The sequence below is a fragment of the Panthera leo genome, chromosome A2 (genome assembly GCF_018350215.1).
Source record: "Panthera leo isolate Ple1 chromosome A2, P.leo_Ple1_pat1.1, whole genome shotgun sequence".
NCBI classification, from domain to species: domain Eukaryota; kingdom Metazoa; phylum Chordata; class Mammalia; order Carnivora; family Felidae; genus Panthera; species Panthera leo.
In genome coordinates this window covers 124,804,274-124,830,907 of record NC_056680.1, presented here as the reverse complement: position 1 = coordinate 124,830,907, position 26,634 = coordinate 124,804,274, and the positions used below count along the sequence as shown (strand labels likewise).

General features: G+C 41.2%; 1 long non-coding RNA gene across 1 annotated transcript in view; it reads left to right on the top strand.

The window, feature by feature from the left end:
* Positions 1-401: 401 nt before the first annotated feature.
* The window catches only part of LOC122213526, a 34,646-nt gene continuing 8,413 nt past the window's right edge, over positions 402-26,634 (top strand). The window contains exon 1 of the long non-coding RNA XR_006199560.1: positions 402-535. This is a non-coding gene — a long non-coding RNA (uncharacterized LOC122213526). The remainder of the gene's footprint in view (positions 536-26,634) is intronic.

Genomic DNA, 26,634 nt, shown 5'->3' with positions numbered 1-26,634 from the left:
GCAGGGCTCGATCTCATGAATCACGAGATTATGACCTGAGTCGAAATCAAGTGTTGGATGCTTAACTGACTGAGCTACCCAGGCGCCCCTAGAGTAGTTTTAAAAATTCAAACATAGATTTAATAAGTCTGACTTAATTCGGCAATACAGTTGGCAGAATTGAACACATCTGTGTGTGAGGCTGAAGGAGGGAAGAATGGAAAGGCAGGGTTGTGAAGGGGATAGAGACAAGGTTCACTATTGTCCAGGGGTTAGAACTGTAACAGATGACAGCATTCAGCAGTTTGTCAAATGAGTGGAAGACGACCTCTAATGTTTCTCCCATTGTGTTTATGACCTTACATTCCATAATCTGAAAAGAAATTACAAGATCTTATTATGTTTCTTTCTTCCCAAGGCTTTCTGGTCGCTAAGGTTTTCTCATGAAGGCAGAAGACTCATGGACGAAAAAGTCAGTTTCTAAGAAGACGGCTAAGCATGCCTTCCCTACTCCCCCTTTTCCCACCCAAAGACCAAACTACCCTTCAGTACTGTGGTAAGTTTAGTCCTTCACTATCTGTTGTTTACTCTGTCAGTTAAGCCACTATGTTCTGAAATAGTAAGACATTTGACCACTTCTCAAAGATCTTCAAATGCCTTCCAATTCTTCCTCTTTGGAAGGCTGCCAGATGGACAAAGAAAGAAAGATACAAGAAGGAGGTAAAAATGTCCATAATGAACCCACACATCTTGAGGAAACCTCTAATCTAATGAGAATGGATTTTATTGAGAAGATTGTACATGAACAATTAATTATTCATGGCAGAGACGTCATTAGGATTTCATTTTGTTTAAAGGCCTCTAAGTGACTTACGCAATTGGGTTAAGCTGGAGAAGAATTTCAAGAATGAGACAAGGGAAAGCTTTTCATTGTATTGACTTTTCCTAATATTTTCGAGATAGTTACTATGACTTGGCATATAAATGACACTCCAACTAAAAACCTCCAGTGGTTTGCCTGGTTGGATCATGGACCAGTATGGTCAGATGGAAGCAGATTGACAGAGATTTCTCAAAGGATTAGGAAACTTATTCCAGAATTCCATAATAGTTCAATCTGGCTTTTTGGTGGTTACTTTGGGAGTGTGAGGAGTCTCCCTGAAGTAAAAATGAGGTTTGTGCAATCTGTGATATTCACATTCAATGATTCCTTCCCCAGGGCTTTATGGGAGGCGAGCACCTGTTCATTTACGCTAAGTGTGAAGTAAGATACTTTAACAAAAACCCTAGAGATCTGGAGTATTATAGGTCCTGTTGTCTGCTTATGTTAAAGGCAAACATGAGAACTTAGTGTCAGGTTGAGACTTTAATGTGGGATTGATTGTAAGCATGGAGTTAGACATATAGGGTAAATTGATAGAGGGGTATTGCATATGGGATCAATTTCAATGGGTACTTAAGAAATATAAGTTGAATGAATTCAGAAGTTTTTGTCTGTTTTGTCTATTTATATCCCCAGCACCCAGGACAGTATCTTGCACATAGTAGGTGCTCAATAAGCATCAGTTGTTGAAAAATTCTGAGGTCGAAATAGTAAATCAGGGCATGTCTGTGTGGGTAACGTCATGTCAATGAAGGATCACAGTTGCAGAGAAGGGTTGGTAAAAGGAATAACCTTCTCCCTGTTTGGGGACTAAATATCCCTGTAACACCTTTAGGATAATGAAGTGTTAGAGTTGAGCACCCCAGGCTTTTGGGGGTAGAGTGGTAAATATGTAAATGTGGAGTAGGAAGCCCTGGGGTCGAGGTGTGAGCTGGGTCCTGGGCCGACAACCACAGCAGTGGCTGTAGCCGCCAGATGCAAAGATCTTCCTGTTGCAATAGGAGGGAAAGAATCAATAAACAATAAATGCAACAAATAAGTGGATTAAATACTAGAAGGTCATATGTGCTACAGAAAAAATTAAGTAGGGCCATGCCTAATATGATTTCACGTACAAAACCCTTCTTTCCGCATTTTCAGAAACCTGTTAAATGGAAAACCAAGATATTCCCTTATCTTTATGCATTTCCAGCAACAAATTATTATAACTGCTGCTTAGTTGATGATGATATCAAGCCAAAATGTCCATGGCTTTTATACAATGGTGGTTCTAATTTTTCAACAGCAGGGAAATTCTCTGAGCGGCTCCCTTATTTTAATATCGCAACGAACAACCTTGTGTATGTGTTTATCTATCTCAGCCTCTCTGTACCTCTGTGTCACATAGAGTGGCAAGATGGCATGTTGCCTTCTTAGCTTGACACATACCACAGCCAGAATTCCATGGCACCATTTACACATTTTACAGTTAAATGTTTGGGCCTTGAGAACAGGCCTTCCTCTCTTGAAATCAAATACTTTGCTTTCAACACTGCTTCCTTCATGCGGTGAAGAGAAGTCTCACCCCTGAGCTTGGCCCCAGGGCCCTGAGCCTGAGCACTGGGACAAAGCAGAGGCCGGGATAGAAGGAAATGTTTCTTTTGTCAGCTTAGTTCACAGCCGAAAGGAGAGAATTTGTTTTCCCACCAGCCAGTCACAACAGACAGTACGGGAAGGGAGACCAGTGTTTGTGATGGAGTCTCAAGACTGTTCTACACTGATCTGGTTTCTTTTCGCTTATCAGTAACTTACTGCAAAAGTCCTAAGAATTTTAGGATTCTGGTACCCAGTAGTTTACAGTAAAGATTTGGGCTTTTGTTTTCTTGATCCTTTGTTTGGGAAAAATCGAATTAGCTGAGCTGCCTTTCTTCCTTCATCTCTACCCCATACAATCCTTCCCACTTTCCGTGTTTTAGTATGAAGTTAGCTGTAGTTTTTTCTCCCCCCTTCTTTATTCATTCAAATCAAGGGAACACATTACTCAGATAGTCAGAGGGCTGAACACAAAATCTCTTTTCTCTGAACCACAACAGAATAAGCTAGAAGTTTCATGCTTGTTTCCTTCACCAATGTCATTCCATTATTGCCAGAAAGAAAATGCATGGTGATACCTGGATGGAAAGGGGATCAGTGCGATATGGATTCTTTGGAAATGTGTGAGTGGTGTGCATTAGATGCTGGTTTCCATCTCATGTCCCCTTTGTGTGTATGCACTGAAAGTGAGTCACTTGCAGAAGTGCTGGGGGAGGAGGACTCTGCCAGGGGCTCTAAATGCTACTTTCACTTTAGGATTACTATGAGGCATGGGGCCAAAGTTCCATCTTCTAACTCTGAGGTTCTTTAATCTGTGGGAGAAAAAGGAAAATTAACCAAAACAATGGTGCAGTTTTCATTTCTGCCCTGAGAAAAATGATGTCAGCCAAACTTGCACTAAAGGTTAAGCCAGGCTGGGGCGCCTGGGTGGCTCAGTTGGTTGAGCGTCCGACTTCAGCTCAGGTCACGATCTCGCAGTCCGTGGGTTCGGGCCCCGCGTCGGGTTCTGGGCTGATGGCTCAGAGCCTGGAGCCTGCTTCCGATTCTGTGTCTCCCTCTTTCTCTGCCCCTCCCCCGTTCATGCTCTGTCTCTCTCTGTCTCAAAAATAAATAAAAAACGTTAAAAAAAATAAAAAAAAAAATACTATAAAAAAAAAAAAAAAAAAGGTTAAGCCAGGCTGACCTGCCAAAACACCATGATAGCAGTTGGCAAGTAGGCGCACAGTGGGCTGAATGTGCCCATTTTTTGGATACTAAATTCCAGTTCCATCCCAGTTATACTTGGCTCCTGCCACTGGCTTGTCCTCACAGCATCAACCCTACTTTTGCTGCATGGATTTTGTGTTTGAATTTTGTTTCCTCAGTTTTGACTCTCAGATGGCCTAGGAACTCAACTTCTGAACTTCTTCCTCTCCTGATTGCTTCGAGTAGACTGAACCTACAGGCTGAGGGTCAAATACCCACCAGGTCTCTGGTCAGGCCACCTTAGTTGCCTGAATATTTAGATTTCAAGCAATAAGAGCAATGCCGATTCCCAGCCACCATGACTATGGTCATCAAGAAGATACACTGCATGCTGAGAAGTCTTCTTCCTTGTCTGCAGTCTGAGGCTGCAGATTCCAGACTTCTTTTGAAGTTTGAAAAACAACCTGTAGGTTGGAAGGGTCATCATTTGCTTAGAAGTGAGATCAAAATTTTCTTACCCCCTGTGGTAGGCAGAATAGTGGCTCTCCAAAAATGTCCACTGCTGAATCGCCAGAACCTCTGACTATGTTATGTTACCTAGCAAGGGAGAATTAAGGTTGCAGAAAGAATTAAGTTGCCAATCAGCTGACCTTAAAATTAGGATGTTATTCTGGGTTACGGAAGTGAGCTTGATACACTCTTAAAGGGAAGAGGGAGGCAGAGAAGGAGGTGGGAACCGGAGAGAGATTTGAAAATGATGAGCTATTGGCTTTGACGATGGGGGGAGAGGCCATGAGTCAAAAAATGTAAAAATGTAGGTATCTTACATGTTGGACTCTGTAGAAGCTAGAAAAGACAAGGAAGTGGATTTTTTTCCTAGAGTCTCAAGATGGAACACAGCCCTGCTGACATCTTGATTTTGGTCCAGTGAGATCCACTTCTGACTTCTATCCTCCATTTACTTAAGATCATAAGTTTGTGTGTTTTAGGCCACAGTTTGTGGTAAACATTATGGCAGCAATAGGGAATGAATACAGAAAAACATCTTTTAATTTCATGATGAATTTTTATAACCTAAAAAATATCCATTCTTGGACATGTAAGGTTAAAAAATGCCAGTTAAAATGCCTGGACTACTGAATATAAATACAGCTTTGTGCACGTCCTTAATTAAATCCGTAACTCAAAAGTCTAAATATGAAAGTCCTTTCTGCCTTTCTGATTTTGGGAAAGAAAGTCCTTTTTGGACTCAAAAGGACTCAAAGTGTATGGACGTTTGAGACTTTTGAGACAATTGTTCTAATAAAATGCACAATCTCTCCAGAAGTGTGTGGAGTGCTACTTCTGTGAGCCCTTGCCAGTACTGTGAATTTCTATTTTTAAATCTTTGCCAATTGTTAGATGAAAAATCGCTTCTCATGTATATAATAAATATTCATTGTGGAGTCACTCTGTGCCAAGCACTACCCTGTGAGCAACATGTTACTTTAATTTGAAAATGTGGAGTTGCTTGTTGATACTGAACACTTTTTCATAAACTCAGTATTATGTGTACATACATATTTCCTGTTTGTAAAGTGCCCCCTGGCTGTGGTGAGACAAAGGGACTGTGGGAGGGGGCTGGGGGCCACAGCTGAGGTCCACGGGCTGGGGCAATAGAGCAGGTGGTGCCTGAGGATGGCTGGGCTTGGTATATGCCGTGGAGATGAGGAAGGGTCAGGTTTGGGACGTCCTGTGAGGTGCAGCTAACAAGGCCTGCTGAGGGATTGCTCAGAGGCTGTCAGGGAAGGAAAAAACTCATGGAGTTGGTGTGTCAAATAAAGACAACCTTGTGCAAATTCCTTCTGACACGTATCTAGTGAGTGATCATTGCTCTTTCTGTTTCTAATTTCTTCTGTTTCTCCTGTCTTTGGATTATTTTTGGGTCGGAGGACTCAGTGTAGCTCTTGATGTTAACGCTGTCCAGAGCCAGAGTTCCCTGAGAACACATCTGTAGTGGAACAGATTTGTCTGTTACTTGCTTCAGCAAAGCAGACCACACCAGGAAGCGAGTCAGGATGTAAGCCTGTGTTAGGTGATTTTGTGGAGTGTTTAAAGAAGCCAAGTTCTCTTCTGGATTGGATACTGTAAGGAAGTACAATTAAATCTATGCTTGGGTAACTTAATGCTTTTTATCTAGGAGGTGGGAGAAATGGAGTGAAGCTATAGATGAAATTGGCAAAAAGGCAGTGGTCACTCATGGTAGCTGAGGGAGGGAGATATTTGATTATTTTCATGGGTTTGCCAGTATCCTTGTTTTTGTCTGCACTCAGAAAAAATTTCAAAGGAGTCTCACTTTTATCTCACTGACGTGATCCCAGCATGACCTCATCTGATGGTGGCGTTCTGTGAAATCGTTTATCTTCAGTAGGACCTTATGGTCTTTCTGTTAGTGCCGGCTGTAGACTTTCAGAGATTTATTTTTCGAAATTCTCATTCTGGTCAAGGGTGGATAAAATGAGGCCATAGGACATTAATTCACAATACTGAGATTTTCACCATTATTTAGATTCTGCTTGTTGAGAGATTGTCCGGAAAACATTATTTGTACTTAGACAAATTAGTACCTCTTGTACCTTTTATTGCAGGATTCATTGCTGAATGATCTGACCTGACAGGGTGCATTTTTGACTCTGTACAGAATGCGCCAGTCAAGTGGGATACAGGCAATTATGAAAGACAAAATTAGTCTTTGTAATAAGCTGTAAAGTCAGGGCCAGATGACTAATCCCAGGCTAGGAAAACATGCCCCAAAGTCCAGGTGGGTCTGCTCTAGGGATCCAAGTCATGCTTCTTTTTTTTTTAGTCTAATTATAGACCTTTCTATTTCTCCAATTGTATTTAAATTGTTGTACCAATTGTTGGTAAATTAAGGGGCATTTACCTTAGCATAAATTCCCCCTTAGCTAGGAATCTTAACAAGGTTTCTTGGTCTTTCATAGTAGAGATAATATGTACATAAAAGTAATATTGTAAGGGGCACGGACCTTATTGAATAATAAAAACCTACTTCTAGTTTTACTCATTTCATAAATTATTCATATAACATTTTACAGTGTATTAATAATCTTTCGTGATTGTATTTATATATATATATAAATGATAAATATATTTTTAACAGTGCTTTAAAATATAATTACCCTATTGATGTATTTTAAAACAATGTGTATATTTTTAATTAAAAAAAAATGTTTCATTTATTTTAGAGAGGGAGGGAGGGAGAGAGAGAGAGTGAGCAGGAGCAGTGCAGAGAGAGAGAGGGAGACACAGAATCCGAAACAGGCTCCAGGCTCCGAGATGTCAGCACAGAGCCTGACATGGGGCTTGAACTCACGGACCACAAGATCATGACCTGAGCCAAAGTCGGATGCTTAACCGACTGAGCCACCCAGGCACTCCACAATGTATATGTTATATTGGGTTTATCTTAAAAATTTTTCCTACCATTCACCATTCATTTCATATCATTCATATGCTTCATCAGTGAGTGAAATAGCATGAAACACTTGGTCCTGAAATGATAATACGTCTGCTTCTGATACTTAATTAGAACGCATATTTCTAGCATGGTGGAAAACTTCTTACTAATGCCAGAAGTTATTATAATTTTGGATTTATCATCTGAAAATACTCATTTTATTAAGCAAACTATTAAGTCACATCCACTGAGGAGACATCACAGGCTCCAAGTAAGACAGGCAAAGAACATAAACTAGGGTCCATATCATAGTGGCTGCATGACACAGAGAGGTGGGTATCAAAGCCTAGTGTGAGCATGGAAGGAGGCAGCACCATGTACCCCACCCCCAGAGGGGCTCTGGTTTCAAATGTGTACAGTTAGAAGAGGGAATAGACAAGGAAAAGGATTTGGTAAGAGCATGTAAATCCAAGTGTAATTATGGTAGGAGTCTTCTCCCGCTGATGCTGCTCAGCTGATTGTAGGTGAAAAGTCATGTAGCTCATTCTGTCTTTCCACCATCACTGCATGGAGGAGACCATGAACCAGAAACAGGCTTACTCCCTAGTGCCCTAGGTGAGCTGGCCTTGGACAGACGCCACACTGAGGTCATTAATTCTCACAGCAACTGTGGAGTCGTAGACACTGTTGTGATCTTGATATTTTAAACCTGAAGGTTGGAGCAGTTGGTGTCTTGCCCACATTCACAAACCTCATGAGCTGGCTAGCCAGCAGTGAACCCAGGATCCTCCATATTCATAACTGTCATGCTATCATGGCCCCTTCTGTTTTGAGTCTTCCTTCTAAACCTTCTTTTTGTAAAGGGTCCCATTGTAGAGGGAATCAAGGTTGATTCCAGAGTTTTCATGCTGAACAATGAGTGGATGGTGGTGTCATTTCCTAGGATGAGGAAGATAGGGGTGGAGCAGGTCTGGGGTAGGAAATGATGAATCACGATTTCTGTTACATTTGGAATGCTTGTAAGACAACCAGCGGAGAGCTGAGTCAGCAGTTGGATTTATAAGATTAGAAAGGTTAAGGACAGAGTTTTGCAAAATTTATTGTTCTCCCAAAAGCTCTTTCTCTTTTCTATTCCATCATGAATTTCTAAACACACACACACACACACACACACACACACACACACACACACACACACACAGATTGAGAGAGACAGAGAGGCAGAGAGAGAGAAAGGAGAATGACAAAATGGCACAACAATAACATTATTGAATATAAGAAATAGTACATGGGTATTTACTTTGGTGATGTTTGACAAAAAAATTTTTTTTAATAAACATTGTGTGTGATTTCTTTTTTGGCTTATTCTCCCCTCTTCCTGTGCCCCCAAAGTTCTGCATTCATTCTCAGGTGCTGGTTTGGGCTCCAGGCAAAACAGTGGGGAAAGCTCTGTGGTGTGTTCTGGGATGTGGCCTGGTGGAACCTTGGCTATAGGGGAGCTCTTGAGGCTGGGATTGAGAGCTATGTGGGGCCATGACCCTCTGTGAGTCTCTCTTTGGAGGCTGTCCTCAGTAAGGTAAATGGGGAGATGATTATGATATCTGGTGACCTGAGGCCAGACTCTGACTTCCTGCAAATCTCTGGGAGTCAGTGTCATGTGCAGCCATGGTCAGATTTTTCATACATCTTTTATTGCTTTTATTTGGAAATCATTCAGAAATATTGCTTTTATTTGGAAATCATTCAGAAATTTCTATTCAGCTAAAAGCTGACTTTATGTTAAGCAGGAGACAGAATTTTGCTGGCACAAAATTTGCCCCATTGATTCAGGAAAAATCTAAACCCATTGACAACATCAGCTCTGACAAAAGGGAGCATGGGAACATTGAGTCCCCTCTACGGAGTACCAGCCTCCAGAATTAGCTGCCAGGAGCCATATGCAGGAAAGCCATACTGAGTTGAAGACCCATTGATTGTTGTAGACCAGTGCCTCTGGCCATCAATCCAAGGCAAGATGAACAGGTGCACTGCTCATCTTTCTGCCTACTGGAAAGATTTCCCTTTGCATTGTCTTCCAGGGCTATCTCAAAGTGGGGCTGGAGTGCTGCAGTCCACTTCTAGGTGGTACCTAGATGTCATGCTGAGCCACCTGCAAAACCATCCTGACTTTCAACCACGTCAGTTAGCTGGTCATAGAGAACTCCCATGAGGCCACATAGGTGGGCTGAGTGAGAGAAGGCAATGTAGCAGGAGTAGGGACTGTACTTCCCCATGGAACATACTAGTTACTTTAGGAGTTCGATCTCAAATAAATATACCTCTTCCATCTGATGATGGGGTGCTGTAGTGCATTCTCAACTTGATTGTTTGTGGGTCAGACAGGACCAAGGACACGATAGGCAGCTCAGGACACATGGTGACTTGGTGGCCCCTGATCAACCATCTCTATAAAGGCCCAATAGATGTCTATAAGCTGTTTCTGCAAAGGAGAGTAGTTACTTGCAGAGAATCTGTGGCTTTGCTCCAAAATCCTTGGGGTCTGCACTATGATTATCTATGGAGATTTGCCAAACGCTCCACACAGAATCCCTATTTGCTGACACTTCAAGCACTGTCCATGCTTATCGGTACTGTGCCGTAAGTGAGCAGCCTGCATGGCAGCCTGGACTTACTGGGGACCCTCCTCTTGTCTGGGCCTTCACTCAACACTGGGAACTTTTTGTATCACTGGGTAAATGTGATGGAGTTAATGTCCCCAGATGAGGTATAAATCGTCTCCAAAGTACAAAGAGGCTCATTAGAGGATTGTGTCTTTCCTTAGTGGTAGGAGGGGCCAGATGCAACAACGTGCCCTTCACCTTGGAAGAGATATGTCCACATGCCCTAGACCATTGCATCCCTCAATTTTTGATCAAGGTAGGAAACCCATGCATTTTAGTGGGATTTATTTTCTACCTTCTGGCATGTAAGTATCTTAATAACAGGTCTAGAATAGTCACTACTTCTCACCAGATCCAGTCAACATACCATCAGCCTAATGAACCAGGATGATGTTCTGCAGAGTGGAAAAGATGATTGAGATTCCTACAGACTAGGGTTTGGGAGTTATTATACCCTTGAAATAGGATAGGGAAGGAAAATTACTGGCCTTTTCAGCTGAAAGCAAACTACTCTTGATGGCCTTTATTAACAGGTAAATAGAAAAAAGCACTTTCCAGATCAATAACGGCATATCAGGAGTTAAGGGATTTGTTGATTTGCTTTGGCAATGATGCTGTTTTTGGAATAGCACCTGCAGCCAGAGTGACCATCTGATTAAGTTGATGGTATTCCATGGTCCTTCTGTCTCCTGCACAGGCCAAATCCACCAAATCAGCAAGTTGAATGGCAATGCGGTAGGAATCACTACCTCTACATCTTTCGCATGCGCTATGGTGGCACTGATCTCTACAATCCCTCCCAGAAAGAGAGGAGGCTAGCAGCAGTTCTGTTCGCTTCTACTTGGATTTTCCTCTCATATTACTCTGAGCATAAAAATAAAAATGGCAGATGCTTCATTTTCACCCTCCAAATCTCACACGTCCTTTGCACCCTAACCAGGAATATTTCTGAGAATTCTGCGAGGCACAGTTCAGCCTAGCCGAGTTGAAATGTTTTAAAACATTTCAAAATAAACTATAGATATCTTGAGACATCAGTATGCTTTTTCAAATTATGACATTCTATTCTATAACTATATGCCATTGTGATATTTTGTTATGCCCATTTTGCAGGTGAGGAAAGAAAAGTACAGAGAGATAATGGAAGTTGTCTAAATCACATAGGAAGTGATGGGGCTGGAGTTTATATCCAAGTCTCTCTGGTTCCAAAATCTGTGCTCTTTCTACTATACTCTTATTTGCCAAGCTGTAGAATGTGTGTATCTGACGGTATTTAAGAGAACTTGATGTGGAATGTGGATACAATACTAAATCACATTTTCACAGAAAGTTATTCTCTTTTTAATTGTTTTCATTAATATGTCAGTGAAGAAGTCTCAGGTTAGTCCCAGTGTGTTTCTAATGCTGTTCACCTTTCTACTGTGTTCTTATCTCAGTTATTTTTTTGAATTTTAAAAAAAGCTTTACTTATTTATTTTTTGAGAGAGAGAGAGAGAGACAGAGACAGAGTGAGCAGAGGAGGGGCAGAGAGGGGGGGGGGGGAGAATCCCAAGCAGGCTCCACACTGTCCACGCGAAGTCTGATGTGGGTCTTAAATTCATGAACCATGAGATCATGACCTGAGCTGAAATCAAGAGTCTGACACTTAACTGACTGAGCCACCCAGGTGCCTTGACTTCTTAATAAAGATCAGACCTCAGGCTCAGAGCCTCAGACAACAGTATCCTTAATATATACATATATACTGTACAAGGCTGGGACACTTTTGAAGGCTGTGTGTGTGTGTGTGTGTGTGTGTGTGTGTATCTGTGTATGCATACATATTTATTTAAATTTATGCAATTCCTTTTAAAATAAACGTATTTAAGTAGAAAAGGAAAAAGAGTAAATTTCTCGAAGTAAAACAACCAGTATACTAGTTATCTCTTAGTACAGGCAAAGGTTGTAGCCCCAAATGTGAATTTGGTATGTGGATTACTTGAAGTTTCAGAATGCTTTTCTCAACCATGGTGCTTTTCACTAGACAAATCACTTCCCTTAAGAAAACATGTTTTATCCATAGCTTCAGGGAATGAGGTCCACTGAAATATCAATTATCGGAGCATTCTTAGCATAACTGAATCAGCTTCAATTTGCTTAGGTAGATAGACATTTTAGTGGTTCATAGCAAAATGTAATAAACTGAATAACTGTAGGCTTTAATGTAATCTCACACAATCCTATTACACCTCAATTACTTTTTTGACCTTTTTAAGGTAGTCCTTGCCTTAAAAACACACACAATCCGTAGTTCTGAATGTCTCCTCCATGTGCTATGCCAAGCAAATCAATAGATCAGAAAGAATGAATAACTTGCCATCTCCTTCATTTGTTATAATGCTGTCCCAGGAAAGGCATAATGCATGCCTCCCAGGCATTATAAATGTAACACTATAAATGTTTACTTATTGCTTGTGAAAAGCTTCACATTTTTCATTCCCATAAGTTTCAGGACCTTAAATAACATCTTTTATTTCCTGTAAACAAATAAATTTAAGACCAATCTTATTGTTGCATCAGAAAAGGTGGGGGATTGGCTGAGTTAGTCATAGATTTGATGCTGGAAAGAAATTACTCTTGAAAGTAAGTTTGTAATGCATGCAGAGGTGAATGACAGTGTCAATTGCATATATATATATATATATATATATATACACACTATATATATATATACATACAACTATATATATCTATATATATGACTATATATATATAACTATATATATATATCTATATAACTATATATATATATATATATATATATACATATATATACACACAGTCTAGACAGAATATGCAATCTCTGTATAGAAAAATCCACATGAAGTCCAGTTGTCTGCAACCACTTCCATAAGGAGGTTGCCAAATGATAATGACATTAATGAATTAATGCACTCATTCAAAATTAAATAACTAAACTACCATTTATTGATCCTCTGTGTATACCAGGTTCAAAGCTATACTTGAAGTAAACAAAGCTGGGTAAGACATGCTGACTGTCCTCTGGAGACTCATGGTAAGGAGGAAAGCTGGACTCAGTAAATCCCAATACAATGAGGTGGGGCAAAGACAGAAGAGAGTGCCAAGTATGGTGGTGGCATAGAGGAGGCTGTGATTGGCTCTACTTGGAGGGGTCTGACACTACTTCTAGAGGAGGAGGGGGATTGAATGCTGAGGAGGAATCATAGAAGCTCTAAACAAGGTGAAGGAAGTCATCTCAAAGTGGAAACTGATTCCTAGGAAGAGGATTAATTCTAAAGTGTACTGAAGTATGTTCTAAATCATTACTATTCAGGAAAGATAATTTTTTTAATGTTTATTTATTTTGAGAGCGAGAGAGAGAGAGCAAGGGAGGGGCAGGGAGAGAGGGAGGGAGAGAATCCCAAGCAGGCTACGTGTTGTCTGCGCAGAGCCTAATGTGAGGCTCGATCCTACGTGAGATCATGACCTGAGCCGAGATCAAGAGTCGTGGGAAACTCATGGGAGTTCCCTATTACCAACTAACTGAGCCACACGGGTGTCCCTTGGGAAAGATAATTTTTAATGTTTATTATGGCTCCATTTATCTGCAGCTCATAGAAAGCCCAATTAGTAGTGCTTTAATTGGTCAAGGATTTATTTGTTTCAAGCAACAAGAGTGTGATGTGGAACAGCCAGGTCTGGGATGCTGGTTTGGGGATGGATTTGCAGATCAGGTTCCTTTCATATTTTTGCTAGCATTAGCTTATGGCCATAGTCTTCATGTTTGTGCCTCATGGTCACATGCTGTGGCTTTATGCTTATAGCCACATCCAAGGAGGAAGATAGAAGAGGAATGAAAGGATGAAGGGATGTTATAGCTGAGTCTTTTTTTTTTTTTAAAGCTATTCTGGAATTTCCTCTCAGAGGCTTCAAGTAACATCACTGGCCAGAACTTGCTTACATGGCTATCCCATGTAAGCACAAGGGGTCTGAGAATTAAGAATGTTAGCTTTCCAGCCCATGACCAAGGAAGGTAAGAGAGAAGGGGGCTGTGGATAGCATGTGAATAGCCAGTGCACAAAGTCTAGCACAGAGGTCTTGCAGGTGAGACAGTTCTAAGCCCAAGTTGTATAGTTTTAGCACTAAAGGAGATCTAATTGTCTAAAGGAGGAGAGAACATCTTCTTGAAGCTCTATATTTTGTAGATGAGACAACTCCGGTCCAGAGAGGCCAAGGGCTTGCTCGGGATCACACAGCAGCATGACAGAGCTGAACTAGAACTCAGGTCCCTTGGTTTCCCACCCATGGTCTTTTCTCAAGGACAACAAACCAACGTGCTGAATGTGGAATATAGTTTTTATTGATCTTGAGTTGAACTATAATTACAAATTGTTCTTGAAAATTTTACAATTATTATAATTATAACAGAAAAACAATAGCTACAAGCAATAAAAACTCTAGAAGAAACAGAAAGCTTCACTCACATCAGCAAATAAATATTGATAAAATAGCCCAAGGTGTACTTAGTATCTTGGTATCCTACTTATCCCTGGAAAGGAGCTCAAAGATGGAAGGACCATGATTATACTGGGCAAGAATAAAACCTCCCGTCTTTTGAGGACCAAAGCTCTAAAGCAAAGTTGGTTTCTCCAGGCAGAATTCAACTAGCCTAGACAGTGATGATCAGGTATTTCTTCTAACTCTTCATCAGCTCTTTAAACGCAAGATGATATTCCTCCATAAGAAAGCTGTTTTTCAGTGTTGCTGAGCCTATTTCTGATTACAGCACTCCTGCTTATCACACTGTGTCTAAGGGTTTATCAAATGTTAGTTTGCAGAGAGGAGGAGGATGGAGGAGAAACACATTCCACAAATATTTGTCCCTTTGCAGTGAGAAAAGTCTGTTGTCCAGCTATTGCCTGTTACCTAGAGGAAAGCCACTGAACATCCACACTGCAATTAAACCATGGAGGACACAGGTTATTTTATTATAACTCATGCAATTATCGATTTGGAAAGTATATGAAGGTGTTGTAATGACTTGGTAAAGAAGCAAGTATGCCCTCCACTTCTAAACATTTTGAGGACTGAACAGAATAGATACAAACATACATTATACATTTCTATAAATTCTATTCATCAATACATATTCATACAAGTGGTAACCCATATAACCTCTTCTGAAGTCTGTCGTCTTGCTGTGAGGCCAGTATGTTGGTGGCTTATGAAATTTTGTCCTCAATGGTTTCTCACATTTTGTGATATTCTGTGTTTTCAATATTTTAAAATGTGTTCAAATTATCTTGATGTCTGCTCTGAATTTCACCATTCTGAACCCATATAGCAATTAGTGGCCTCCTTTGACTTACCACTAATGCAGGTAGAACTTTATTATAATTCCACAGTATAAATAATCATATTTAATTTTCTCATGCTTAGCATATGGTAGGCACCCAGATATTGATTAGTTGAATCAATTTATACATGTCTTCTCCGCATTCAAACTGTGTGCATTGTAGTGAAATACGACGCTTCATTTTACTGAACCACTATGTAGAATTCTTGGCAGACATTGAGTGTGACCATATTCCCCTCATTTCAGTTAGTTCAAAGCATAAATAGGTTGTATATGCTATATGGATAACAGCAAGAATGAATGACCTCATTAATCACAATCAGGGTCATAGGGATGCAGGTGTGGAGCACAATTAGTGGCTATTAGTGAGTTATAAATTGCCTGAGTTATCACAGATTGTGTGTGAGTTTTAGTCCTACAAATAACTAATATGCATTTAAAAAATTAGTTTAGGATATCAATCATTGTCATATAGTTTTCTTTTGATTTCCAAGGCTCCACCAACTCTGTGTGCACATACACGTATGGGTGTGCATGCACACACACACACACACACACACATACACACACACACACCGAAACAAAATTTCATTTAATTAAACTTACCCTTAATATGTGGGAAGCATGCTGTAATCTGCTATTCTTTTCTAGTCTCTTTTGTTTTATACTATGTCATTAAAAAGGTGGTCAGGCCACTAAGTTGATTTAGTTACTGATTGTAAACTGTAAATTGAATAACATAGCTATAGGCAACACAACATTTTTGATGGGCCAATATAGCTCTAGACACATAACATATTTTCAGTAAGTATTAGTTGATGTACGTGATCTCTTCTCTTACAATCCATGTGAGGCACACACTGAAAATAAAAACACTAAGAATTAATGATGTAAATCAGTTAAATAAATGAAGTTGTAAGGCAGTAGTAGATGATTAAGAACTGAAAAAGTGGTATGGATAAGTCTTGTGAGTTAAGCTAATAAGTCCCTTACAATAGAAATATAAACAATTTATTTTTATGATTAAAAAATGTGATTCTTGATATCAGTTTTAATTTGGTCTTTGGTTGTGAGACATATGTGACATAACTAGACAAGTCAGCTATAGCAAAGAGAGAAAAAAGAACACATTGATAAACTACATTTTTGCTTAGCTTTCAAATCCAAAGGGTAATACTGTATTTAAAATAATATGTTCTGCTTTAATGTTAAATCTTGGTAAGCGAAGAAACATGTATTTTTCAAGTTCTTAACTGTGTAACAGTCTAGCTCAGTTATGAACTTTTTATTCAAATCTGTCCCATCTAAGTAGGTGCTATTTTTTTTCTTGAAATAGTTTGAGGATATAGAAAATTTATTCTGTTCATAGATCCATACAAATTTAGCAGTAAGGGGATGCCTGGGTGGCTCAGTCGGTTGAGTGTCCAACTCTTGATTTTGGCTCAGGTCATGATCCCAGGGTCATTGGGTCTAACCCTGCATCTGGGTTCTCTCTAAGATTTTCTCTCTCTCTTCCTCTGTCCCTCTGCCCCACTTGCGTGGTCTCTCTCTCTTTGTCTAAAAAAATTAGCAGTAAAATGTTAAGGCAATAGTTCTCAAACTTTTTTGCACATAGCTACTACCTAGGGCATTTTTACAAATTTTACAAATGCCTAACTTTCACTGCCAGTGATTTTGATGTAAATATTTGGGGCGCAACTGATTATGAGGACTTTTAAAGGTGATTTTAATGAAAAATAAAGTTTAGGAACTGTGTTAAGGGAACTGCAGCCTTCCCTGTGTCTCCAGAAACCTTCAATATCTTGTGGTGATGGTCTATCCTTGCCTTGGCTAATGAGTAAAGACAAAAATGTCTGAGATAAAAATATGTCCTTTTAGGATAGATGTGATAATTGAAAGAAAATTTTCAGATTCTTTAGATTCTCTATCTAATCTCCCTCTTTATTTTTGGATGACCTAACTAACTTCTCATTAATTTATGACAGTAAACATGGACTATGTGGTATGAGAAAAGTATTTACTAAAAACCATCATTAAATTCCAGATCAACAGTATTTTATATTTACTCCAAAGCGATCTCATATTTTTATGAAATTCAGATGAATTATAGAGGGAAGTGAACATTTGTGGGGGTTTTGGAGGTGCCTATGAAAAATGTGTGTTCAAGCCACTTACATATGCCAAGTAATTTGATCTTTATTGAATCATATGAGTTGGTCCATTTAAAAAAGATGGTAAAAACTATAGAAGGAAGGCAATCTATAGTCAAAACAAGATTGGCATTTTGAAAAGAGTAGCAAATTTTGAATATTGCCTGCAGATTAATCACTCTCTAAATTCTATTAATATATTCATTTAACTAGTGACACAGTGACATACTTTAATGCATACACAGCTTATTGACCATGAAAACAAAGTGCTAAGTCAGTTTTTCTGACATGGCTAAACATTAGCATCATGCGGGGAGCTCTGAAAAGGCTCCGGGCTTCAGGCTGCATCCCAGATCAAAGACCTCAGAATCCCTGAGGTGGGAGCCAGTCCCCAGTACTGGTGACTCCAGTGTGCACACATGAGTGAGCGCCCCTGTACCAAGTAAAGGAATGTGGGTGTTAGATACAGTCCCGTCCTCCTGTCACTAGAGTATAAACGACATCACTGGAGTATGGGGTGCACAGTTATAGTGGAGTTCTAGATTTGGAGGGTCTTCTAAAAGATAGGACAAATGAGGCTTTCTAAAGCCTTTTCCTTCTTAGTGAACTTTTGTGAGGGGTTTACTAGTACAAATCTTGTTTTACAGAGGGTTCAAGAGGTGATCCATAGATTAGGGAGTCTAAGTCCAAACCTGCCATACCTTTGAGATTCTTCTACACAGGTATGGTATAGGCAGTGATGGAGTACATGTCTACTTGTGTACCAACTCCAAATGACTGGTGGTGATTTCCTCAAGCACAGTGAGAGAGATTCTGAGGCCAAGTCTAGCTTCAGCAGAATGAGTCCTAGATTGCTTATGATGTCTGCTACACATAATGGAGATGAACTGGGGAAATATTTATGCCATATTTTCCCTACCTTGGGTATCAAGGACAGATATGAAGATGTAAAATTAGAAAGGGGTAAATGAGAATTCCAGTTCTGCTTCTGTGGTGATTTTGAAGTATGTTGTAAAATGTTTGACACACTTGTCCTAAAAAAGTGGAATCTATTTTCCCTTCTATTGAATGTGGGCTAGTCTTGGTGATTTACTTCTAATAAATAGAATGTGGTCAAAGTGATGTTATGGCTAGCCAAATGGATAACTTCCACTTGGCTGTCTATATTTTGGATTGTTCACTCTGAGGAAGCTGGAGCCACATTATAAGGACACTCAAGCAGCCTGTTGAGGGGCTGGCTTGGGGAAGAACTAACACCCACAGCCAGCATCAGACTTCCAGCCATGTCCCAGTCAAACCTTCCACAGACTATAGTCCCAGTAAACAGACTGACTGAAATCTCAGGAGAAATCCTAAGCCAGAAGCCCTCATCCCAACTACCTCCCAGTTCTTGACCCACAGAAACTGTGTGAGATAGTAAATGTTCATGCTTTTTTTTTAAGGTTTATTTATTTATTTTATTTTTAAGAGACAAAGAGAGAGAGAGAGAGAGAGAGAGAGAGAGAGAGAGAGATAAAGAAAACGAAGGAGGGGAAGAGAGAGAGGGGGACAGAGGACCTGAAACTGGCTGTGCACTGACAGTAGCAAGCCTGACATGGGGGTTGAACTTGCAAACCATGAGATCATGACCTGAGCTGAAGTAGGATGCTCAACTGACTGAGCTACCCAGGTGCCCCAATGTTTGTTATTTTAAGCTAAGTTCTAGGGTAATTTATTATGCTTTTTGATAGCTTTATTCTCCCAGCTTTGGTTTCCTCGTCTATAAAATGGAGATAACAAATATTTCATAATGCTGTTCTGAAATGAGTTAATAGTAACACCCATCATTAGTTGACTACATTTGAGTACTATTACATGATCTTGCACTGTACTAGCCTGTGAATTATTTCCGGCTGTGACAAACCAAAGCCTTTGGAATATAACCTGATCCATGCAAGCAACTCCTAAGTACTGTGAAAGGGAGGTATTATCAGTGATATATGTGCTCTTCTCACATTGTGTGAAGTCTCTTTTACTGGTCTTTCTTATTATCTTAAGTGGAGAGAAGTCAGACCTGGACATTAGATTTGAGTGTTATCTTCCACGTATATAGAAGTCTGTGCGCTGTGAGAGTTCAGCAGGAGTAATCAAGCACTTAGGGAAGACCCATCACCCATTACTATGAAAACACAGAACCACTACTTGACGACTGTGTGTCTGGGGGACAAGTGGCGGTCACAGGGTTTCAAGCCTCTTCTCTGAGAGATGAGCCCAAATTTCTTGTGCTGATGCAAAAATAGTTTCCTAGCTAGAGGAAGGCTGTGTTGTTCAAACTGGGGGTCTTGGTGGTTAACAAAGAGGCAGAGGTATCATTGTGAGATGCCAACTGGCCCCTCAGGTGTGTCTCTTCTCAGATGGGGTCAAGGCTTCTAAATATAGAAACCTCCCTCACTCTCTGGGTACATTAAAAAATGTGTTGATTCATATACTTCAACGAATATTTATTGACGGCTTACCATATGGTGGGCATAGCACTGAGAATTGGGTAGAAACCAGAATGGTAAGTTGGTGATATGGGATGAAAAATATGACTTTCAACAGGCTAGAGTGTATCCAGGGTGGACTTCTTTACCTAATTCTGGTCTATTCATCCACTGTGCACTTGGAACAGATAAAATACATGTTACGAGGATGCAGACTTATCTTCAGTCTATTGATCTGAGACTATCTCCAGCCAGCTCTTCATTTGCCTATTTCTCTGCTCCTCTCCCTGCTTTCGGCTCTAGACCTTGGTTCCTGGCCTTCTCTGACCCCCAGCATGGACTTGGTTTTGGCCTTAGACCCTCCTCCAAGAAGCATTTTGATGTTCACCCTCCAAACCCTTCAACTCTGGTCAAGGCCTCATTGGACTTGAGGATTGGTTGAAGCTTCCACTGATAGTATATGATTCAAATTTGTTCTGCTTCAGTAAAAACTACAAAAAACATTTATTGGTGTGAAGTGACTAGACTTGGTACTGCAGCTTTGGATATAACTGTCCCCTGTGGCACTGAAATCAAAACACAGGACTGTCTATATAGAGTACGGATATAAAATTTATAATGAAGGCAAGAATCCCGATAATCTAATAAAACTCTTTTTTTTTTTTCCATAGTGATTTGACTATTTTAGGAGCAAAGGAATTTTATTCTCCTCTTTGTCCTAGAAGAATTATTTTTGGTCCACTCATCAGCGCTGACTCAAATTAGTGCAGTAGTTCAGTGACAGCTAGCTGATCACACATGTGCCGATGTGTGAGCTGCAGTTTCCTAATCTGTCAAATGGCACTATTCATGCCTACTTTGCAGTTTGCAGAGTGGATGTGGGGAGAAATGCTGCGTTGCCTGTCATAAGCTTAGCACAGTACCGGATCATGCATGTTTATAATAAATAGCTGTTTCTTTTCCTTCCCCTCCTTACCTGGCCCTATTCCTCCTTTTCCCTTCCCTCCTCTTCCTCCTCATTTCCATTCCTGTTTTCTCTCTAAAGGCATCATGCCCAAGTATGCTGGAAAGAGCACCCCCTTCCAGGTAATGTGGGTAGTGTGCCAGACCAGTGCCCACTGTGTACTAGATGCTCAATGACACAGCTAAGATGATATCTCCTTGGGTTTTCTGCAACAAAAATGATGCACCCCCCAGATAAAGAGCTGACTGTGTTTGCACTGCCTTCTCTAGGCAAAGCGGTAATTCTCTCCCTCCCTCTCTTTCTCTCTCTGTTTTTCTCCCCCTTTCTCCATCTCTGTCTTTCTCCATCTCTTTGATTTTTGAACTCTTTAACAGTGTTTAATACTTTCGTCCAGAACTTTTTTAAAATCTCACCTTCCATTTCAAGCTTATGCTGGACCCAGAACGTCTAGTGCTGGGTTACAATATAAGTCGTAGTAAGGAAAATTGAGGGGGGGGGGTGTCAATAAACAGAAGTGTGTGATCATGAGCAGGAGAAATGCTGTTGTTTCCAGAGCTACAGGAATAAGGGCCAGTAAGCCATCACTGTTGTTGAAGGAGCCTGGCTTCCTTCTGGGGGATGTGGCCTCTCACCAGGCTAGACCCTGTCTCAGGGGCATCACCTCTGGTAACTGGCTGATTTGCTCTAATATCTCCAACCTCCACCTTTCGGCGACATCATAGGTGTAGATCCAATCTAGCAACTGAGTGCTAAATGAAACCAGAGAGAGCAAGCCATCTATGTCAACTTCTAGAGGTAATGCTTGTTATTATTCTAAGGTAAGATGCAAAAGTCAACAGCACCATTTTATTGTCTTAAAGAACTACTTTTCTAATCTGCCAGGGAATAATATGGTTAGGGTTTTGGACAGATGAAGAGACACCGGTATGACAATGTCTGTCCTTTGGTCACCTGGCAAAGAAGAGGAATCAAAAATAAGTCAGCCGGGCAGACCATTCTGGAAACGGCATAGGTGTTCTAGACAGGCAAGCTGGGCTTAGACCTCAGTTCTGGTGCTTGCCGCCTGTGTGTCTGTGGTAGACCAGTTAGCCTCTCCAAGCTTCTCTCTCATCTGTAATAAAGTGAGGGTGGCAGTCATTCCTTCAGGGGCTGCTATGAAGAGTAAGGAGAGGACTGTGCACATGTCCAGCTCTGTGTCTGATATACACTTGGGGCTCAAATGTGAATTCCTGATCTCTAGACCTAGTCTGAACCTGTATTTCTTCTATCCAGACCCTATGTCAGCATGTATTTAGAAAACAAAATCACTTACTTGATCCTACAAAAAATATTTACTCTTTATAAACTCAGTCAGACCAGCCAAGGAAGAGTGTTTAGCTAAGTAGGAATTAAGTGTGTGATCCTCATTCCTGCTCAGAGGGGCTCTGGAACTGCTCTTTTCCTTGGACAACTTCTGGGTAAAATCAAAACATAGCAGTTCCCCGTAACCTGCTGAGAAGGCCTCACTATTTCTGGAATGAAAGAAATGGAAAGCAGGACAATTCTGTTTCTTCAGAGCCCAAGCTCCCTTCTCTTCTTTGCTTGGTCATGCTCAGGGAGTCTTGTGAGCCAAAGCCTGTCCACTCACCAAGGCTGGCCTTTGAGTGTCGATGGGCCTTTGAGCCTTGCTGGGCCTTTCTACGCTGCAATGGGAGGCAGTGGCAAGGCTACTAAGTCACTTTACTCATTTCCCTTTTGTGTATTTTAGGACCATAATGATTGCAGTAACATCAGTTATAATCCCTTACATTTTACATTGCCTTTTAATTTCCAGAATATCCCACCCAACACCATCCCATGATCATCTTACCACATCGTCACAATTTTCAGAGGTAGGAAAGTATTAGCCCCATTTTACAGGTAAGGAAACTGAGAAGTTAAGAGGTATGCCTTAAATAAGGTTTCATAGCAGGCAATTTTCCCGGTGCTCTTGGCACATCCTCATCTGAGTTCAGTGGGTAAGAGCAGAGCTAGGCATCGGACAGAACCCTATAGAATCGTGTTCCAACCCAGCTCCACTGCTCGTTGGTTGTGTGACCTTGCTGGATTAACTGCTGAGTCCAAGCTCCAGGGAAGGGGCGCGGGGGTGGAGTGATAATGGTGCCTGCTACTTTTGGTTGCCTCTGAGGAAGACAAGACATTATCTTTACTCCCCTGGGACGTCTCTGAGGAAGGAGGCATCTCTAAGCTTTACAGTCCTGGAATGTCTTCGGGGAGGGAGACATTCTCTATCTTTGTCATATGCTCTCTCTCGCTTCTAAGACACGTTTGCGGTTTAGTCATTTCTAAGCAGAGCTTGCCAGTGCTGCTGTGCAGAGGAACGAGACTGTGTAGAAATGACAGGAATTCTGGGGAATATGGGTCTCCCAAGATCAGCAAAGTCTGACCTGCAGTGATCAAAGACTATTTGGAATCAGTATTAAACACGCTGTTGGAGAATCAGTCACAAATTTTGCCGCAGAAGTGTCCATGTGTCTGATTAATTGGTGTCGCCCTACCTCCTGTGGGGTGTGTGCACATTTTGCCTTTTCTAACACCCAGAAGAAAATGCAAAGCACATCTGGCCCCAAAGATTTCAGCTCAGAGCTCGTGGCCCTCTATGAGGAGAAATTTTAGTGTTTACCCAATACATCTTCTTGCACCCAATAGTGCCCCAATACGTCTTCTTGCACGTGCCCTGTTCTGGAGACGGTTGCTCTAGAGAAGTGCAACTCCAAGTATGGCACACCAGCTGCCAGTCCCCGATAGTGTCCTTGGGCCCACGTGTAAGTCAAGTCTGTCACTGGGTCAGCTCACATGTTTCCTCACAAGACTGACTTAATAAAAGAATCGGCAGGTTGTTTCTCATTCTGGCGAGTGCTCCTTATCTCACCAAAGGCTGCATTTGAGCAGCACTGCTCTAGGAGGGCCTCTGGGCTGCTCAGGAGCCGCTCTGGGACTGGAGCCTCACCCTAACCATCTTTGGGTCCTAGTTCTATCATGGGGCCTGGAACATGATAGATTCTGGATACTCTTCTTTGTTTTTTTTTTAAAGTTTATTTATTCTGAGAGAGAGAGAGAGAGCGAGCGAGCAGGGGAGGGGCAGAGAGAGAGGGAGAGAATCCTTAGCAGGTTCGGCACGGTCAGCGCAGATCCTAACATGGGGCTTGAACCCATGAACCGTGAGATCACGACCTGGGTCGAAATGCAGAGTTGGACGCTTAACCAACTGAGCCACCCAGACACCCCTGGCCACCCTTATTTATATGTGCGGTGTGGTGCTACCCAGAGACGGATGCTGTCTAGCTTTTGCCTGCCTCTGAACCCCAGTCCCTCTCTCCTACCGCATGCCTGCTGCCCTCTCTTCACATACAGTGCAAACATCCCCTCCTCCAAGAGCCTTCCCAGTGTCTCCTATGCAGGAGACGTTACTCCATCCTCTGAACCTCTCTGGTGACGCGTCCACAGGTCACTTCTAATCATATCGCTTCCTTTCCTGTTATTTCAGTCCTGACTCCTGTGCTCTGCCAGCTCTGATTCCTGCAGGCAGATATCCTGTTCTGCTGGGTGTGCTTAGCACCCAGCCTGCTCACTTTCTCACACTGGGGCTTCAGAACTAATTTTCCATAAACAAATATAATGTAGTATGACCGTTGCTAAGTTCTCAGTGATCACCTACTGCCAGGACACACATCTCTAAGGTGAGATTTTCAGAAATGACAACTGCCTAAATTTACATCAACATGAAAGAAACTTCCGTGTCCATAGAAGCCATTTCTTCAAAATGCTACTCCAGTTGGCTTGACTTTGATGTACGCTTAGCTCTACAATTTGTAACAAGTTAAGCACTGAATGCAATGCTTGTCACAGAGGAAGTGCTCGATAAATATTGCTGTTATCATTTTTGTTGATGTCAATATTGCCAGGTGTATACTTTTGGGTGTGTTCTCTGAGACTGAGAAATGTCGTTCTTTGTTGAGTGAGTCTGTAAGGGTCTTAGGCCCTAGACTAGCTAGTCCCCTGGTGGCTAGCTGCTGATGGGCAGTCCTGACATGGCTGGTGTGCCCACAGGCATGAGTATATGCTGTGTTGATGGCTCCATGCATGGCTATGAGGATATCTTTCTGTAACTCCCTGGGGTAAGTGCAGAAAAGACAGAACCAGACTCCAAGTACTAGCGCCATGATCCCCGAGCTAGCTGGTCTTTGGCAAATCACTTTAATTTCACTGGGTTTTCACTCCAGGAGCTGCTGAGTCATTGGAGCTTTGGCAGAACCATAGCCTTATGGGGAAGTAGGCGGAGTTTGTCTTTTCCTCCCTCTTGTTCTTTCTTCGGGTCTGCCTCTCTTTCTCTATAGTAAACCTCCCACCGGGTGCTGCAGAAGCCTTTCAAATGTGCCCTCAGGAAGGTACACAACATCAGGAATTTATACTTCCATGTGATGTTGATTCTGAGAGGTCCCTTCCTAAGATGCAGTCGATTCTCTCATTATCTGCAGCAGTTATGTCCTGTTAAGTTGCCACAAATACTGAATTAGCAAATATGGAATCATTGCTCCTAGAGGAAATACAGGATGGGACTCCTGCATGCCTCTACGCACAACATTTTCGTCAACTGATCAATCCATAATCTTGTTTTATGTGTGTTTCTGTTTAAAGACACTTTACTTAATATATATATTTACACAATTAATTAAATGTGGTGTTTTCTAAGAAAACTATATATATATTTTTTATATATTTTTTTAATGTTTATTTATTTTTGAGAGAGACAGATGGGGGGGAGGGGGAGGGGCAGAGACAGAATCCCAAGGGGATTCTCTCTCCCTCTGTCAGCCTCCCCTCCCCTGCTCACACACTCTCTCTCAAAATAAATAACAAACTTAAGATTTTTTAAATGTTTATTTATTTTTAAGAAAGAGAGAGAGTGCGAGCAGGGGAGGGGAAGAGAGAGAGGGAGACACAATCCAAAGCAGACTCCAGGTTCTGAGCTGTCAGCACAGAGCCCAATGTAGGGCTTGAACTCATGAACTACGAGATCATGACCTGAGCCAAAGTCAGACTCTCAACTGACTGAGCCACCTAGATGCCCCTAAGTAAATAAACTTCAAAAAAAATGTCTCCAAATATTGCCCAAGGTCCTCTAAGAGGCATTGGTTGAGAATTAGTTTAACCTAATCACACCTGGCAAAATTCCCTAGTGAGAAGGACTGGTAGATAATTCCAGGAGCATAATGTCAGACTTGTATAGTATTTGAATTTGTAAATGTAGGTGTTTATGCCTAAGTTAACCTTCAATAACATAGATAAAAAGATAGAAAGATAGATAGACATGTGTATATAGTTGTGTAGTGTGTATTTGAAATTTCTTAATCAAATTAAAAGAAACTCTTTAGAGGAGAGATCTGAACTGGCAGACAAGTTATAAGTCCAGGCTCACGCTTTGAGGTCTTACTTGGTCACTGAATAATGAGAATTGCACATTTAGTGCCTTTGCACATACTAGTCGTATTTATTTAACTCACCATTTACAAAATGGTACCTGAGCAGGGATCAGCTGTTGGGGTCTACAGGTAGACATTTTGTGTCCAGGGGTTCCTGGTTTCTGCAGACAATACAGCTGTCTTGATTCTCATCAGGAACATTGTGATTTTCTACATTTTAAATGGGTAGAAGAGGCCAGTAGTTTAAGGCCCCCCTTGAAGCTCTCAATTAACTTATGCTGCATCTTTGGAAAACCCAGTTATAGCTAATAAATGTATCGGGTTACTGCTTTAGGGTTATATACTTCCTGTCTAGATTCTTTTTTTTATATATTCAGATAAAAGGTTGTATGGCAGAGAGATTTATGGGTTTGCACTGACTGTCCCTTCCTTATCTCTTTTTACTGAATTGGAGTTAATAGTTGGCATGCCAACCACAGCAGCATCCACTGTGGAAAGAACTTG